The sequence below is a fragment of the Mustela erminea genome, unplaced genomic scaffold, assembly GCF_009829155.1.
Source record: "Mustela erminea isolate mMusErm1 unplaced genomic scaffold, mMusErm1.Pri scaffold_10_arrow_ctg1, whole genome shotgun sequence".
Classification (NCBI taxonomy): Eukaryota; Metazoa; Chordata; class Mammalia; order Carnivora; family Mustelidae; genus Mustela; species Mustela erminea.
In genome coordinates this window covers 1-16,309 of record NW_022476393.1, presented here as the reverse complement: position 1 = coordinate 16,309, position 16,309 = coordinate 1, and the positions used below count along the sequence as shown (strand labels likewise).

The 16,309-nt window shown below is 44.9% G+C and overlaps 1 long non-coding RNA gene across 3 annotated transcripts in view; it reads left to right on the top strand.

Annotated features, from left to right (window-relative positions):
* The window catches only part of LOC116583958, a 53,551-nt gene extending 41,750 nt beyond the window's left edge, over positions 1-11,801 (top strand). Inside the window, exons 4-6 of one of the 3 annotated variants that reach the window (XR_004282980.1) lie at positions 5,869-6,039; positions 10,742-10,825; positions 11,537-11,801. This is a non-coding gene — a long non-coding RNA (uncharacterized LOC116583958). Of the gene's footprint in view, positions 1-5,865; positions 6,040-10,741; positions 10,826-11,536 lie in introns of all 3 variants that reach the window. The other 2 variants (XR_004282979.1, XR_004282981.1) reach the window with 2 other exon arrangements.
* Positions 11,802-16,309: the final 4,508 nt, after the last annotated feature.

Genomic DNA, 16,309 nt, shown 5'->3' with positions numbered 1-16,309 from the left:
ATTTATTGCTAATAAGTTAGGTAATAAGGTAAATAGTTCTTTAGGTTTTATCCAGACTATGTTTATTTAGTAAATAGTGATTTAAATATGAAAAAGGCACGTTCCTTCTACCAAGAAATAATTGCCCATAAGACACAGTGTCCTTTTTCCCTGCCTTTCCCTGTAAGTGTAGTGTGTGTGTGTGTGTGTGTGTGTGTGTGTGTGTGAGTCAGAGTGGGTCAGGGATGCTTCCAGGACTGAGCTCTTGTTCTACCGTATGTCCCCACAGTGGATGGACAGGCACTGTCACTGCTGTCTCCTTGGGCATTCTCAGTGACAGAACTCAGCAGACCCCATATTTGAATAACTAAGACATTTCCAATTATTTGACTCTCATAATGTAAGTGATAAGTATGTCTGTGCTATAAATCTCTGTTTCTTTAGGAATGATTCCTATAAACACCAGTACTGAAACACACTTTAACCACATTTTGGGGGAACTGGGTGCTGGCTCCTCTATGCCCTCTTTATTAAGGAGAAACATTGCTTTGGAAAGGAAGGATCCCGGGTTCTATAGATGAGAACTGAGATCATGAGGAGGACAAGCCACCAGTGATGCCATCGGGGTATTGGTAGTGACCATAGAGCATGGAAGAGCCTGCGCACAATGCCCCTCATATGTCCTCTCCCACAAGCTTCCTTGCCTTGTGTCCTGGAACACACCTCACCCATGCCCTGTCTAGTGACACACTCCAGCCCCTCCAGCCCCTCGTGCTTTGTAACTCAGATTCTAACTAGAGCAACCAGACCCTGCTCCAGGCAAGTAGAGGCGTTCAGGCGAGACCACTCTTCTCAGCTGGATCCCTGTCCTTCCTGGCTGAACCCCATCCTCTCAGGGAGGAACCTCTAAGGACAGTGCATGTTAGTGGGTTACAGACAAGTGTTCATCCAGTTGTAGTTTTAGTGGCAACAGCAAGAACCACTTGAACTTGTGTGAGCAAGAGAGGCCTTTACAAAACACACTGGCTGCTCATGGAAGCTGCAGGATGGACAGAGCCTCAACCAGGGGCTTTCGCACTGGACACAGCTCGTCAACACCCCTCAGGATCCTCTAGCTGTGACCCCCTGACACTTCCAACCCCAAACTTGGCATCCCTCAAGTTGAACCTGTCTGAGAGAGGGGGCTGTGCTTCCTGCTGAGACCCCTTTTCTCCCACAAAGTTGGGTAAAGGGGAGTCCACTTGATCTGATGCTGTAATAGAGACCATTGTCAGTAATTCCTGTCTTCTCTGCCATAACACGGAGCTAACCAGGCACAGAAGGTACATCTTCAGAGAGAGGACATTTGGGGCTCTCTCTGCAGGAAGAGAGAGAAACACCAGTGAGTGGGACTCAGTGAGAAAGGAGAGCTCTGAGCACTAAGGGAAGGGCTGCCATGGGCTGGGCACTGCCATATTGGTCCATGGAACAGGCTTTGTGTTGGCTTGTAGGGAGTGGTCAGGCTTCATCCTACTAATAGGTTCAACAAAAACCAAAATAATGCCCATAAAATACTTCCAACTACAGAAAGGCTCTAGGACCCAGGCATCCAAGGAGGCCCAAGATGTTATGTACCAATGATTACACGGTGTGGGAGAAAGCGGGACAGTCGTGATGGAACTGAGGGCAGCTCATTTCCCTGCTTTGGGGAGAATGAGCCCCATCACAAGGCACCCCAATATTTGTTCCAAAAACGGGTGACAGCTGAGGGGGCTCCTGCCTGCCAGTCTCCACAATGATTGTCCATGTTCCGCACACAAGCTCTGGGTGACATCTGGTCCCAGGGCTGGCCTGGGTCTGATGGATGAGCGCCAGTGTTGTGGGATCCTATAGTGGAGGGGATGAAGGCTTTCTGGAAGGACAACTGAGTCAGGGGAGCCTGGATTGGCAGGCTGAAGCGACACAGTAAGGCAGAAGCCCAAAGCCCATGGCAGCAATGTACTCCAAGTGGGCTAATTTTAACAGGCAAAGCTAAGGATTACTCAGTATCTTTTGAGAGAATGAATCATGTCAGTCAATCCCCCTAACAATTCCATGAGGAAGGTAGAAATACTGTCTCTATTTGATGAAGAAGGAAACCAAGGTTTTAAGAAACTGCCCCTTTCCATGCTCCACATTGAGTCCCAGGCAGGATTTGAACCCAGGGCTTCCAGCATTATGGGCCTGACCTCACAAGAAAGTTGCATGCAGATGCTTCAGAAGACTTCTCAACTCTGAGGTTACATGAGCCTTTGTACCCAGGGAGAAACCTCCTCCTACCCACAGAAAAGCTGGCTGGTACTGGGAGAGTCCTTAGTGCCAAGGCACAGCATCATCAGACAACAGATGCGGGACAAGCCCCAGTCAGAGGTGGTACAGCTGCCCCTTGGATTCAGTGAGGTCTCCAGGCCTGTGGAGCCTTCTGCACTCTGAGTTCCAGGAGTGAGTTGTGGATGGAACACAGAGTCCAGTGGCAGAGAGACAGCAGTTCTAGCCCCTGCTCAGCCTCTTTGTCGCTGGGTGACCCCAAGCAGGGCTCTGAAGCTACATACCTCTTCCCTAAATTGGAGAATGTAATGAGTACTGCTATGTGGGATGTAGAAAGATATGACTCCTACGGTTCCTGCCTGGTGCCTGGGAGCACGTGTGGAGCCCAGAGGGAAGGCATTTTTGTCAGTGACCAATTTACCCATGCACCTGTTCTTCCACTTGTTGATTCTGGTGTCGTCCTTAAAAAACAGATGCCAAAGCTAAGGTCAGGAATATTTCTTCTTAGGCGTTCTTCTCTGAGGTTTATAGCTTTAGCTCTTAAATTAAGATTGTGACCCATATGGGGTTCATTTTGTGACTCCTCTGAGGGCAGGGTCCATGGACCTTCCTTCAGTCATTTATAATTTTATGTATTTGTATGTGTAAGAAGGGACTGGTCAATAGATATGCAAGAATTGGTAGAATAATATTTATTCTATCCTTGAAGAAATTCGCTGAGATTGTGAAAAGGAGGTTAACTTGTATCTTGTGTGGAGGTGGAGCAGCGTCCTTGTTAAGAGCACACTCCCCCCTCTGGTGGCCACTGGAGACATTGCAGGAGTTCCCTGATGTGTCTGCAAAGCAATCCACAATGTTGGGCATCTTCAAGGATTCACAGAGATCCTAACATTTCTGTAAAATTTAATGTTTTGGAGGGTGTCTTCTAGGAAATCTGTGATAAAGTGCACTATTTCGAGAAATATTTTCTGAGAAGCCTAGTCAGGCCCTGAGTTCAGGATAGAAAGTAGGGAGAGTGGTGGATGCTTCCCAAGAGTCACAAGGAGTACGTTGGGGTATAGTGTGGAAGATAACTGGTCTACACCAAAGCTCTGTATATCCAGTTGAAAGAAAAAAAGCCATATTTATGGATTCCTGTGCTTACATTAACCATAAAACATTTTAGAAAAATTGAAAACTATCACTCAGCATATCTGTATCCTCTTTTCCCAGTTAGATGACATCAACTTATATTCCCAGCTTATTTTTTACTTATTAGGAGAAGATGATGTCATATATTGAACCCTTAATGACTTTACAAAAATCCTTGCAGAACTAACAGATGGATTAAGTCCTAAACTTATTGACACAGATTTAATATACAAAAATGAGTTTCATCTCTATACACGAATAATGTGCTGTCAAGAACAGAAATTAAGAAAATAGTTTGTAATTGATAATCACTCAAAAAGAATAAGATACATAGGAATTACTTTCACCCAGAGATGAAAGACCTGCATACTGAAATCTTAAATCATTAATGAAAGAATATGAAAAAGCCAGAATTAAGTCTGAAGACACCCCATGCTAATGGATCCCTAGAATATATGTAATCCAAAGGTCCACACTGTGTAAAGCAATCTAAATATTCGGTGAAAACCCCATGAAGATCTAATGACATTTTCAGAAATAAAACCAATAATCCTACAAAGTGAATGATACCACAGAAGGCCCTGAATAGACAAAGCCATCTGGGGAAAGAACAAAACTGGAGGCATCATGCTTTCAGAGCAGAAAATCCAGCAAAAAACCCACACATATGTAGTCGATTAATTTAGAACATAAGCTCCAAGAATATAAAATAGGGAAGCAACAGTCTCCACCAAAAGTGGCTTTGGAAACACTGGGCAACCTCAAGTAAAGCAATGCAACTGAATGTCTATCCAACCCCATCCACAACAACAAAGTCACAATGTGTCAAGGACTTCAACAAAACAGCTACAGCCATAAAATACATAACTGAAGATTGGGCAGAATGTTATTAACACCCCTGATTTTTTATAATAAATTCCATGAACAAAATTTGAACTCCAGATTCTGAGATCAAGAGTCAGATGCTGTGCTAACTAAGCCAGCCAAGAATCTATTAAAACAATGGGGCACAGAGGCATCAGCAGAGATCTATTCATTTATCCCCCTTAACACATTTTTTTAGAAGAATGTTTCTTGAGTTCCTTCTTGACACTGATTTTTGGATTTGACATCAGAAGCAAAAGCTACAATGAAAAATAAAATGGAACTGCATCAAACTAAAAGCCTTCTGTACAGCAAAGGAAATCTCCAGTCATCAACACACTGAAGAGAAGAAAATATTTGCAAACTACCTAATTGTTAAATGTCTCATATCCAAAATATTGAAGAACTCATACCATCAGGGAAATGCAAATCAAAGCCCAAAATGATGTCACCTGTCACCTCTCAGAATGACTAGTATCCAGTAGACCGAACAAGAAGGTTTGCCAAGATGTAGAGGAAAGGGAACTGTGCTCTTTTGTGGGACTGTAAACAGGCTCTGTTGGTAGGACTGTACGTGGGTGCAGCCACTATAGAAAACAGTATCAATTTTTCTTAAAAAAAAATTCAAAATAGGGGCACCTGGCTGACACAGTCAGAAGAGTGAGAGACTCTTGATGTCAGGGTCATGAGGTTGAGCCCCACATTGGGGGTAGAGAGTACTTTAAAAATGGATATAGAACAACCATATCATCCAGCAATTCCCTTACATATTAGAATAAATCCAAGTCTTCTCTCTTCTAACATGAAGATGTATATGGGTGCCTGGGTGGCTCAGTCGTTAAGCATCTGCCCTCAGCTCAAGTCATAATCTTAGGGTCCTGGGATTGAGTCCAACATTGGGCTCCCTGCTCAGTGGAGAGTCTGCTTCTCCCTCTCCCACTATCCCTGCTTGTGCTCTCTCTCTCTCTCTCTCTCTCTCTCTTGCTGTGTCTCTCTCTCTGTCAAATAAATAAATAAAATCTTCTAAAAAATTAAATAAGATGAAGGCATATAGTTTTATGTGCCCCGCTGTTTCATTCCAGCACTGAGAGTCTCTGTTCCTTTGAAGTAGACTGTGAAGGGCCCTGGCCACCAAGGCTCAGGTAAACTTCCCTCCAGAGCTCTACTCAGATTCTGACAAGTTAGCTCTCAGTCTATTCCCCTTGTACCCACAGCTCTGCCTCCCCAGTCTTTCAAGTCCCAGCCCACCATCCCCTGGGAACTTGACATAAGTTTGTGGTTTGACTGACCCAGGACTTGCTGAGTTAGCACTGCCCCAAAGCTATGTCCTGAGCTGTCCCCTATAAACATGCCTGGGTCACAGGAACTTACAAACTACTTAGCAGAATGCTCTCACAAGCACAGGTTCCCAACCTGTATACTTGCTGATCAGGGAGCATGTCCCGTCCTTTGCTGTGTCACTGTATCCAATGAGCCATAAGGTGTTCTGTACAAATTCCTTCCACACTCGTCCCTCAAGCAGCCAAGTCAGATGCCCATGATCACCAAAATGTTTCTGGCTTTAAGCCTTCTGCTACTCATGCAGCTATTTCCTTCCTACCTCAGCAGTATCTGGAAGTGAGGACACGTTACTGAGTCTTCTGATCTTGAAACCTTAGACCTTTCATCTATCTCATGGTCTGATGTGCCTGGTGTCTTCCTTCTGCTCTCAGGAATCTTTTTCTTCATAAGGTCCAGTCCTTGGCTCTGAGTGCTGCATTAACGAATGGAGTCCACCAGGTAACTTTCATGATCCTTAGAGTCTCCCTGTTGATAGCTTGGGAACAGTAATCTGGAATTTATGGATTTCTAGGAGTTTCTGGAGTGAATAAGTGATATATATCAGTCTAGCTGTCTCAGATTTTGTTTTGTGGAGAGAAACACTGACACTGACAGGGCAAACAAAGTCCATTCAGATGCAAGATATTTCATACATATACATGATCAAAAAGGAAAATTCAAACCATAATTAGTCTCATTTTATATTTATTCAAAATGATGACCTAAGTTTGTTTCCTTCAAAAGACCCACATAAGAAAGCAAGAGCCTATTATAAGTGGTCATTTTGACAGAAATCTAGGTGGTGTTTTTCCTCTCCCATCACTGACCTTTTCTTCCTCCAACTTGCAACACATAGCCTATTCTTTTTTCTTCTTTGGAAGGAAGCCAGGTGCCCACCTTAATGCTCAATCCCTGAAGAATAGGGTCTTCTGATAATCACACAGAAACAATGGCTGGCCCAGTTGGGACCAGTACCCACAAGGGAACTGCATTTCCAATTTTGGCAACATTATCTGAGGTGAAATGTTAGATCCCAATTGCGGAAATTTGGAGTGAATTTTCCTCAGCTCCTTCCAGAGGTGAATGTGGGATGTGACTGCCCCAGGGCCTGACTGCTACAGCAAGGAACACTGATCCAGAACTCCAGACTATGAAGACTATGGGAGGATTAACTCTGAAACTGCCTGTAATCAAAAAAGAGTTTGTGAGTGAGGGAAGGAGAAACAGTGAAGCATCAGTGTGGGAAATACCCACTGGATGCCAAAAGTACTTGAATGCTGAGCAAGGACTGGGCCTGATGTCTTGCACCTGGCATGTGTCCCCACAGGAGGCTCTCTCAAGCAAGGACTAAAGCCATAGTTGATGCCAAACTCAGTAGAAATTTACAGTCCCTTCCAGGCAGTGGAGATGTGAGAGAAAGTGCTTGGGCTTTGGAACCAAGGCACCAAAACTTCAGTGCCTAGTTTCTCATATAGTAGTCCTCAAGTCTCTGTTCCCTCACACAGCACACAAAGACCATGATGGTGCCTTTTCTTTTCTCATGCTTGATCAAATGCCATGAGGGAAATCTAAAACCTGCTCAGAGGTGAGGTTTATTGTTAGATGAAGTTATTACTGACTCATTAACAGAGATTCTGAAGTGTGGTTTTTGTTCATTTATCACCCTGTGAACATGTTTTTCAGTGGTGATGACATTTCTCCCCAGGTTTATTGAGGTGCCACTTTGTGTACAATAAACTGAGGCCCAAGCATCACCAGGCTTCCCTCAAGAGAAGGCACAGGGTCCAAGTGGATGCTCATTGCTCACAATCCTTGTCTTGACTTCTGGGCATTACCTGTAAGACTGGCCATTGGGGAAGTACAGTCAACATGAGTTAAAAATTTGCCATACTAGCATTTGTAGGAACTTTCACATGATGACCCCATGCCAATGCTTAAGTGGTTCTTTAGATAAACAGAAAACAGAGGAAAATAAATAGAAAAAGAGATAAATAGAAAGAGAATGAAATCTTCTCATCTTGTCTATGAAGCTAGCATTAACCTGGTCCTCAAACTAGGCAAAGATCCCATGAAAAAGAAGAATTTCAGACCAATAGGCCAATGAATATGGACACCAAGATTCTCAACAAGATCCTAGCTAATAGGATCCAACAGTACATTAAAAGGATTATCTGCCATGACCAGGTGAGTTTGATCTGGATGCAAGGCTGGTTCAATATCCGCAAATCAGTCAATGTGACAGAACAAATCAATAAGAGAAGAGAACCACATGGTTCTCTCAATTGATGCAGAAAAAGAATTTGACAAAATACATCCTCTGTTCCTGATTAAAATGCTTCAGAGTATAGGGACAGAGGAAACATTCCTCAACTTCATCAAATCTATCTATGCAAAACCCACAGCAAATATCATCCTCAGTGGGAAAAACCTGACAGTCTTCCCTTTGAGATCAGGAACACGACAAGGATGTTCACTCTCACCATTCCTGTTCAACATAGTACTAGAAGTCCTAGAAACAAGAGACAGCAAAAAGAAATAAAACGTACTCAATTTGGGAAAGAAGTCAAACTCTCTCTCTCTGCAGATGATGTGATACTTTATACCCAAAATACTCCACCCCAAACTACCAGAACTCATATAACAATTCAGTAATGTGGCAAGATACAAAATCAATGCACAGAAATAACTTGCTTTCTTATTCACTAACCATGAAAATACAGAAAGGGAAATTAGAGAACTGACTCCATTTACTATAGCACCAAGAACCACAAAATACCTTGGAATAAACCTAACCAAAGACATAAAGCATCTGTACTTGAGGAACTAAAGAATACTCATGAAAGAAACTGAAAAAGACACAAAAAGTTGGAAAAGTATTCCATGCTCATGGAACGGAAGAATAAACATTGTTAAAATGACTGTACTTCACAGAGCTTTCAATTCCATCCTGGTTCCATGGAAATTTCAATTCCATCCTGGTCAAAATTCCACCAGCATTGTTCAAAGTGCTGGAACAAGCAATCCCAAAATTTGTATGGAACCAGAAAAGATCCCAAATTGCTAAAGAAATGTTCAAAAAGAAAAACAAAGCCAGGGGCATTATGTTGCCTGATTTGCATATGGATGCAAAACTCTATCGTCAAATAATCTTCGACAAAACAGGAAATAATATCCAGTGGAAAAAAGACAGTCTCTTCAATAAATGGTACTGGGAAAATTGGACAGCTATATATACAAGAATGAAGCTTGACCATCCTCTTACACCATATACAAAGATAAACTCAAAATGAATAAAAGACCTCAGCATGAGGCAGGAATCTATCAAAATCCTAGAGGAGAACATAGGCAGTAAGCTCTTCGACATAATCCCCAGCAACTTCTTTCAAGACATGTCTCCAAATGCAAAGGAAACGAATGCAAAAATGAACTTTTGGGACTTCATAAAGATCAAAAACTTCTGCACAGCAAAGGAAACAGTCAATAAAACAAAGAGGTAACCCATGGAATGGGAGAAGATATTCGAAAATGATAGTACAGATAAAGGGCTCTTACCCAAGATCTATAAAGAACTCCTCAAACTCAACACTCAAAAAAGCAGATAATCTTGTCAAAAAATGAGTAGACAGGAACAGACACTTCTCCAAAGAAGACATACAAATGGCTACCAGACACATGAAAAAATATTCATCATCATTATCATCAGGGAGATTCAAATCAAAACCACTTTGAGATACCACCTTACACCAGTTAGAATGGCCAAAATTAACAGCACAGGAAACAGCAAGTGTTGGAGAAGATATGGAGAAAGGGGAATCATTTTCCAGGGTCCTGTCCCTCGAGCTCTCCAATTGGGGAACCCTGAGTCACACCCCAGAAGTCCACCTGCCACCCAGGCAGAAACGATGCCTTTCAGAGCTGTGGAAAAGCCTCAGAGTGAGAGAAACCTTTGTGACCCAACAGGGCCATATCCAAACTCTGGCGCCACGGCGGGTCAAAAGTCGGAGGCTGATGCCTGGCCACAACCCCTCCCTCAATTCTGCTCCAGGAAAGCTCCCCTGCGCTGGGACCCCTGGGTGGTCCCCGACGTCTCCACACATTTTCCAGATGGCCGAGACATGCCCTAGGCAAGAAAGCGCTCTAGGCCACAGGGGACAGGGCAGTCCGAAGGGCTGCCCAACACCGACCAATTCTCACGAGTTTTCTGCCCAAACCTTTATCAATTTGGGCAGAAAGCTCATGAGAATTGGCCAGAAAATCCCCAGCGAACTCACTTCGTGTGACGCATGTCTGCCTGGCTCGGGATCCCGAGTTGTCCTGGCTCGAACCCTGCCAGAAAGCCCTCTGTGAGTCAGGTGCAGGTGAGGCCAATGCCTCCTGCTCTTCAGCCTCCAGGGGTCCCCTCCCTGGTACTGGCAGATGGGGCCTGCCATGCGCCTAGGCCCGGGCCTGAACCCTCACCTGGTTTTTCAGTCTTCCTTTTCCAGGCTCCTGTCCCTCGAGCCCTCCAATTGGGGAACTCTGAGTCCCACACCACGAGTCCACCTGCCACCGAGCCAGAAATGGTGCCTTTCAGAGCTACAGAAAACCCTCAGAGTGAGAGAAACCTTCGTTCCCCCACTGAGGCCATCCCCAAACTGCGGTGCCACAGCAGGCTGAAAACTTGGAGATTGACACCCTGCTAAAACCTCTCCAACAACTCTGCTCTGGGAAAGCTCCACTGTGCCAGGACTCCCAAGTGGGCCGCATTGTCTCAGTGCATTTTCCCAATGGCCGAGACATGCACCGAGTGAGAAAGCACTCTAGGCCACGGGGGACAGGGCAGTCCCCCATTGATTTGGGTAGAAAGTTCATGAGAATTGGCCAGCGTTGGGCAGCAATTGGGACTGCACTGTCCCCTGTGGCCTAGAGCGACTTCTTGCTTGGTGCATGTCGCAGCCATCCGGAAAATGCGTCGAGATGACCCTGCCCACCCAAGGGCCCCTGCCCAGGGGAGCTTTCTAGGAGCAGAGTTAAGGGAGGGTTTGGGGCCAGGCATCAGCCTCCAACTTTTCCTCCCGGTTTGTTGTTGACAGTTGGGGATGGCCTCAGTGGGGGCATGAAGTTTTCTTTCTCTGAGGGTTTTTGTGCAGCTCTGAAAGGCAGTGTTTCCTCTTGGTGGCAGGTGGATTCATTGGGTGTGACTCGGAGTTTCCCCATTGGAGGTCTCAAGGAACAGGACCCTGAAGACAGAAGACTGAAAAACCAGGTGAGGGTCAGGGCCCTGGCCTAGGGGCATGGCAGGCCCCATCTACCAGTGCCACCAAGGGTACCTCAGGAGTAGCAGGAGGTGGTGGCCTCACCTGTGCCTGACACACTGTGGGCTTACTGGCAGGGTTCGAGCGGGGACAACTCAGGATCCTGTGCAAGGCCCAGGGGGTGGCCCTGCAGACATGTGGTGCATGAAGTGAATTCACCACAGGTTTTCCAGCCAATTCTCACGAGCTTTCTGCCCAAATCGATATCGATATCGATTTAGGCAGAGAGCTCATGAAAATTGGCCGGTGTTGGGGGACTATTCAAACCGCACTGTCTCCATGCTGCCCACCCGAGGGCCCCTGTGCAGGGGAGCTTTCCAGGAGCACAGTTGTGGCCAGGCGTCAGCCTCTGACTCTTCAGCCCAGTGTGGCATCAATGGTTGGGGATGGCCTCAGTGTGGACATGAAAGTTTCTGAGAGCATTCCGCAGCTCTGAAAGGAACCATTTCCTCCTGGTTGACATTTGGACCCATGGGGTGTGACTCAGGGTTCCTCAACTGGAGGGCTCAATGGACAGGACCCTGGAAAAGGAAGGCTGAAAATCTAAGTGAGGGTGAGGGCCTAGGTCCCATCTGCCTGAGCCAGGGAGGGTACCCCAGGAGGTTGAGTAGCAGGAGGTGGTGGCCGTACCAGCTCCTGACTCACTGAGGGCTTTCTCACAGGGTTCAAGCTGCTGGAACTCGGGATCCCAGGCCAGGCCCAGAGGGTGGCACTGCAGACTTGTAGCACATGAAGCGTGATTGCTGGGTGTTTTCCGGCCAATTCCCAGGAGCTTTCTGCCCAAATCCTTATCTCTTCACAGATGACATGATGAGAGGTAAGGTGTTTAATGATCCTGACTACGCAGAAAAATGAGACTGCTAATCCACCGTGGAGGAAATGGAGGGTATGTCTGTAGTATAAGAGATTCCTTTGAATCAGCAAGCCCTGGTATGAAAGTCTGTGAAAAACGACAGCTGCCCAATCCAGGCAGAACTACTGGTAGTCCACGAAACTCAGGACAGGAATGAAGGGTTGGGTCACTCCACCAGATAAAGAATCATGACCAGCTGAGGTGCTTGTTCACAGTGAATGTAATATAGAACGAGCAGCCAAAGTAGCAGGTAAAATACCAGCTATGACCATGTGACCAGTTACAGAAATAAGGACTCTAATTCTTCTTTTCATAAGATTTTGTTCATTTGTTTCTTTGTTCAGAGTGCAAGTGGTGGGCGGGACAGAGGCAGAGGGAGAAAGAATCTTCAGCGATTCCATGCTGAGCACAGAGCCCCATGTGGTGCTCAGTCTCAGGACACTGACATCATGACCTGGGCCAAAACCAAGAGTCGGAAGCTTAACCAACTCAGTCACCCGGGCATTCCAGGACTCTAATTCTTATGAGTATTTCTTCCTTATTTTGTTATGAGTATTTTTGTGTTGATCCATCTGTTTTCTTCCTTCTCTTGGTCCCTTATCAGAGAACATACGATGCATGTTTGTGATGGTTAATTCTATGTGACAACTTATGTAGGTCAGAGGATCCAGATGGTTGATCAAATACATGTCTGGATGTAACTGCAGAGGTATTTTTTTATATGTGATTTTCACTTAAATTTTGAGAACAGCAGATTATGCTCTGTAACGTGTGTGGGCCTCATCTAATCAGGTGAAGGTCTTAAAAGAAAAGATTGAGGTCCCCAAGTGTGAAGGAGTTCTGCCTCCAGGCAGGGATCAGACTCAAATTGCCACATCAGCTTGGTCTGCCACCAATCTGCAGAGTTCAAACATGCCAGCTTTCAAAGTCAGCAAATTCTTTAAAATAAATCTCTCTCTTTCTCTGTCTCTTTCTCTTTTTCTCTCTCAGTAAACACACATACATATTCTAAAACCCTACTACAGAAAGTACTTCCCATTTGTAATTAAGAAAATGATGAATAAGGAATGAAAGATGGGCATCCTATTTACTCAGAAATTATTGGCATGTGCCTTGGCTATTAATTATAAAAATTCTAACAGAAGTTTCTAGTAAATTCTCAACAAGCACCTTCAAAGAAAGTATAGAAAAGGACTAGGCTATATACCAAAACCCAGAAAAAAAAAAAACAAACAAAATGAAAATCCAGTAACTGCATGAAGTAGTAGGCAAAGTGATCACAAGAATAAAATCAATCAAATAAGAACCATACACAACTGCAACTAAGAAGGGACATATAGCCAGACATCAACAAAACATGAGCATGGGATTTGCTTCTCCTGGAGGCAATGGAGCCAGGATGCTGGGTTTCTCCAAACTCTGAGCAGGCCAGTCTGGGTTTGATCCTCTGGCAGAGAGCTACCCACTGAAGAACTCAGGTGTGGTTTTCTTTCCTTCAGAGAATTGCTGACAGACCATCTGTCACACACTCAGCCTGAGCCTGAGCATAAAGGATAGCTACACAATTGTCAGCCACAATTGTGATTCTTAAGAATGACTCTCACCCCAAACTAGTGCAGTATCCTCTCACGGAGAAGAGCCTGTTTAGGAAGCTCGGAAGCCAGGCGACTCACATTGGAATTAACACTGGGCCAGGGCGCATGGCTCTGGGGTCAGCTGTTCCCAGGACGGGCTGGGAGATCTGAACAGCGTAAGAAGTGGGTCAGGTTGAGCAGGGTGGAGATGCGTAACAAAGAAATAAATGTGGACACCCGTGGCTGGCTGATACTCAACCTGGATGGCTCAGTGGGTTAAGTGCCTGACTCCTGATTTCAGCTCAGGTCAGGATCTCAGGGTCAGCTGGCCTAACCAGCACTTAGCAGGGAGTCAGCTGAAGATTCTCTCTCTCTCTGCTCCTCCCCCCTGTTGTACTTTCTATCACTCTCTCCCAAATAAATATATAAATCTTTTTTAAAAAAAGAATGATAAGAAAGACTGCAGGGCTAAACAAAGTGAAAGGCCAGTGAGTCATCATGACATCTCAGATTTCAAAATGATAATGAAGAAAGTGGAAAACAATCCAACCTCCAAAACATGCCAAACTCCGAGTGGGGGGGGAGGGCGGGAATCTGTTGCCTTTTAAAAAAATGTGCCCTTGGGAAATATTTCCAAGGACATCTTCCGTTACCTGCTCATTGGGCTTCTTATGAATATTTATGGCACAGGTATGGAATGAATGCTGTTACATAGAGCATGAACATGAAAACAGGCAGAAGCCATGAACCCAGCATCAGAGAACGCATTGCTAAGGCAATTTCTGGTGCTTCAGGATTTCTTGTCAATTTGGCTGTGACTGTGATGGTATCTGTGGGGTGTTGTCTACTTATGGACACGGCTCAGGGGCCAAGCCGTGGATTACGGCTTATCTTTCCAGGTCTGTTTAGAGAGAAGGCCAGAGCTCAGTATTGTTAGGTAAATTGCACATTTTTATTAAAGCAATAATCTTTGAAGAGTTTAAGTACTGTTTTCCATTTCGGATATTATGTACCACCTGAAGGGACAGTCAGCACTTAGCATCATGGAAAAACTGGGGGTGACCCATGGGTTTATGCTGTTGAATAAAGCTGCAAGAACCTCTAGGAGATTCAGAAAAGCACACATTTGCTCAAAATAATTTTTTAAGTGAAACTGTATTAGGAACTAGTTTCAGTCCCTTTCTGGCTCACATTGGCCATTTGTAAAGAGGGGTAGAGGGAATGTAGCCACAGCATGGATTTATCCATTTCCACACCAGACCTGGGGAAACTCATGCTCTGCATTCTGTGTTCTCCAGAGAAGGAAGAGCACCACTGTGATCCAAAAAGCGTGACCACACAGCATTCCCATACTTTCATATAACCAATGGCGCAGGTGGAAACACACGTGACCAGCCAGTCGGGCAAGTGATTGTAGCTGGGGTCGCTGGGGCCAGGGAGTTGGTCGGAGTCAAGTTGGCCCACAGAAGTGCATTTTAAAGGAAACTTGCTGTAATGGGGTGTAAACATTGGCAGAGAAAGGAGCCCTGGCGACTTCCTGCTCCTGCCCCCTACAAATACCACTGACTATCTCACTGTCAAGGAGACATGCATCATTTGTTTTCTTTTAAGTGGCAGAATCAGAATCTACAAATGCCTTGATGTAATAGAACAGGTCTTATCAACTTGACATTCAGCACGATCCAGTGTCCTAATACAGCCTGCTTCAGGTTCACTTCAACTTGCTTGGACTTCTGAGGATCCAAGGAGCTAATCAGTGCCATTTCCTAAAAATTTCCTAATGGGGGTTCAGGGCCAGATGGTTAAGTGTCTGCCTCTGTCTCATCTTTAGATCCTGGGACCCAGCCCTGTGAAGGCATCCCGGCTCAGTGGGAAGTCTGCTTTTCCCTCCCCCTCTGCCTGTCCCCCCTGTTTGTACTCTCTGTCTCTGTCTCTCTGTTTCTCAATTGAATAAATAAAATCTTAAAAAAGAAAATCTCCCAACGTCATATCTAGGGAGGGACTGTCACTTCCTTGTCAATTAAAGATGACAATTACCCAAATTGTTGAAACTTTTGTGCATATCCCGCTCTGATCCTGGGATAATTTGGTAGGTTGTCTTCATCATGTTGATGGTTTCCTTTTCTGTGCGCCATACTTTCCAGTGCTCTGAGAACATGAATGTACCCATTTTTAAAATTCAACAGCTCCTCCTGGAATATTCTGGAGTGGATGACCACCACTCACACCTCACCAGGACATATGAGAGCACCTGTGATCCTGCTCCTTCCCCAGCATTTTTTAGCTTAGCCAGTCTGATGATTGAAACACATTATAATATCCTCCACTGTGTGCAGTTCGCTCTGTTGATGGAAGACTCAGGTAGGAGGCAGAGTAGTTGCAACTTCACTAATCCTAGAAAGCTAAAAGGCTAGAGAGGATATGAAGCAGAAGCATCCTCTGTGTAGTGAAAGGGACCACAAAAATCCTCCAGGTCTCACCAAACTGGATTTACAAAAAATATTTATATTGGAAGCTAAACTCCTTCTCTAGATACTAACATGAATATTAAGAAGGTTTCATTGAAGCCTGGGAGAAATGCAGAACCATTTGGGAGTTCTTGTCTATTTCAGGGAATGTCTTAGAATCTGGGGCTTGCGTCTCTCCGGCCCAGCGTTTGGGCAGGACCTCAACTGACCTTCCCAGATTTGAATAGAAGACACAGAGGCACAGATGTGCTCGGTGCTTCAACCTGGGCTGTTGAGTGAGCACTCCCAGGTACAACATTTCTCAAACCTTGGCATTCATCACAGAAAAGGCAGGGTGGTACACACTGTGTTCTATCATTGGAGATTTTATTATGTATCAGGTGAAGCACACAGAAGAGGAAAACAGGAATGGAGTCCATCTCTGTGGACATCAGTGTCATTACCAGGCATGTAATAGTGCACTTCAGTTGTCTGCCCAGTGTAAATACATGGAAACATTGTGCTTTTCTTACAAAGATACACATTATACCTAAATATGTA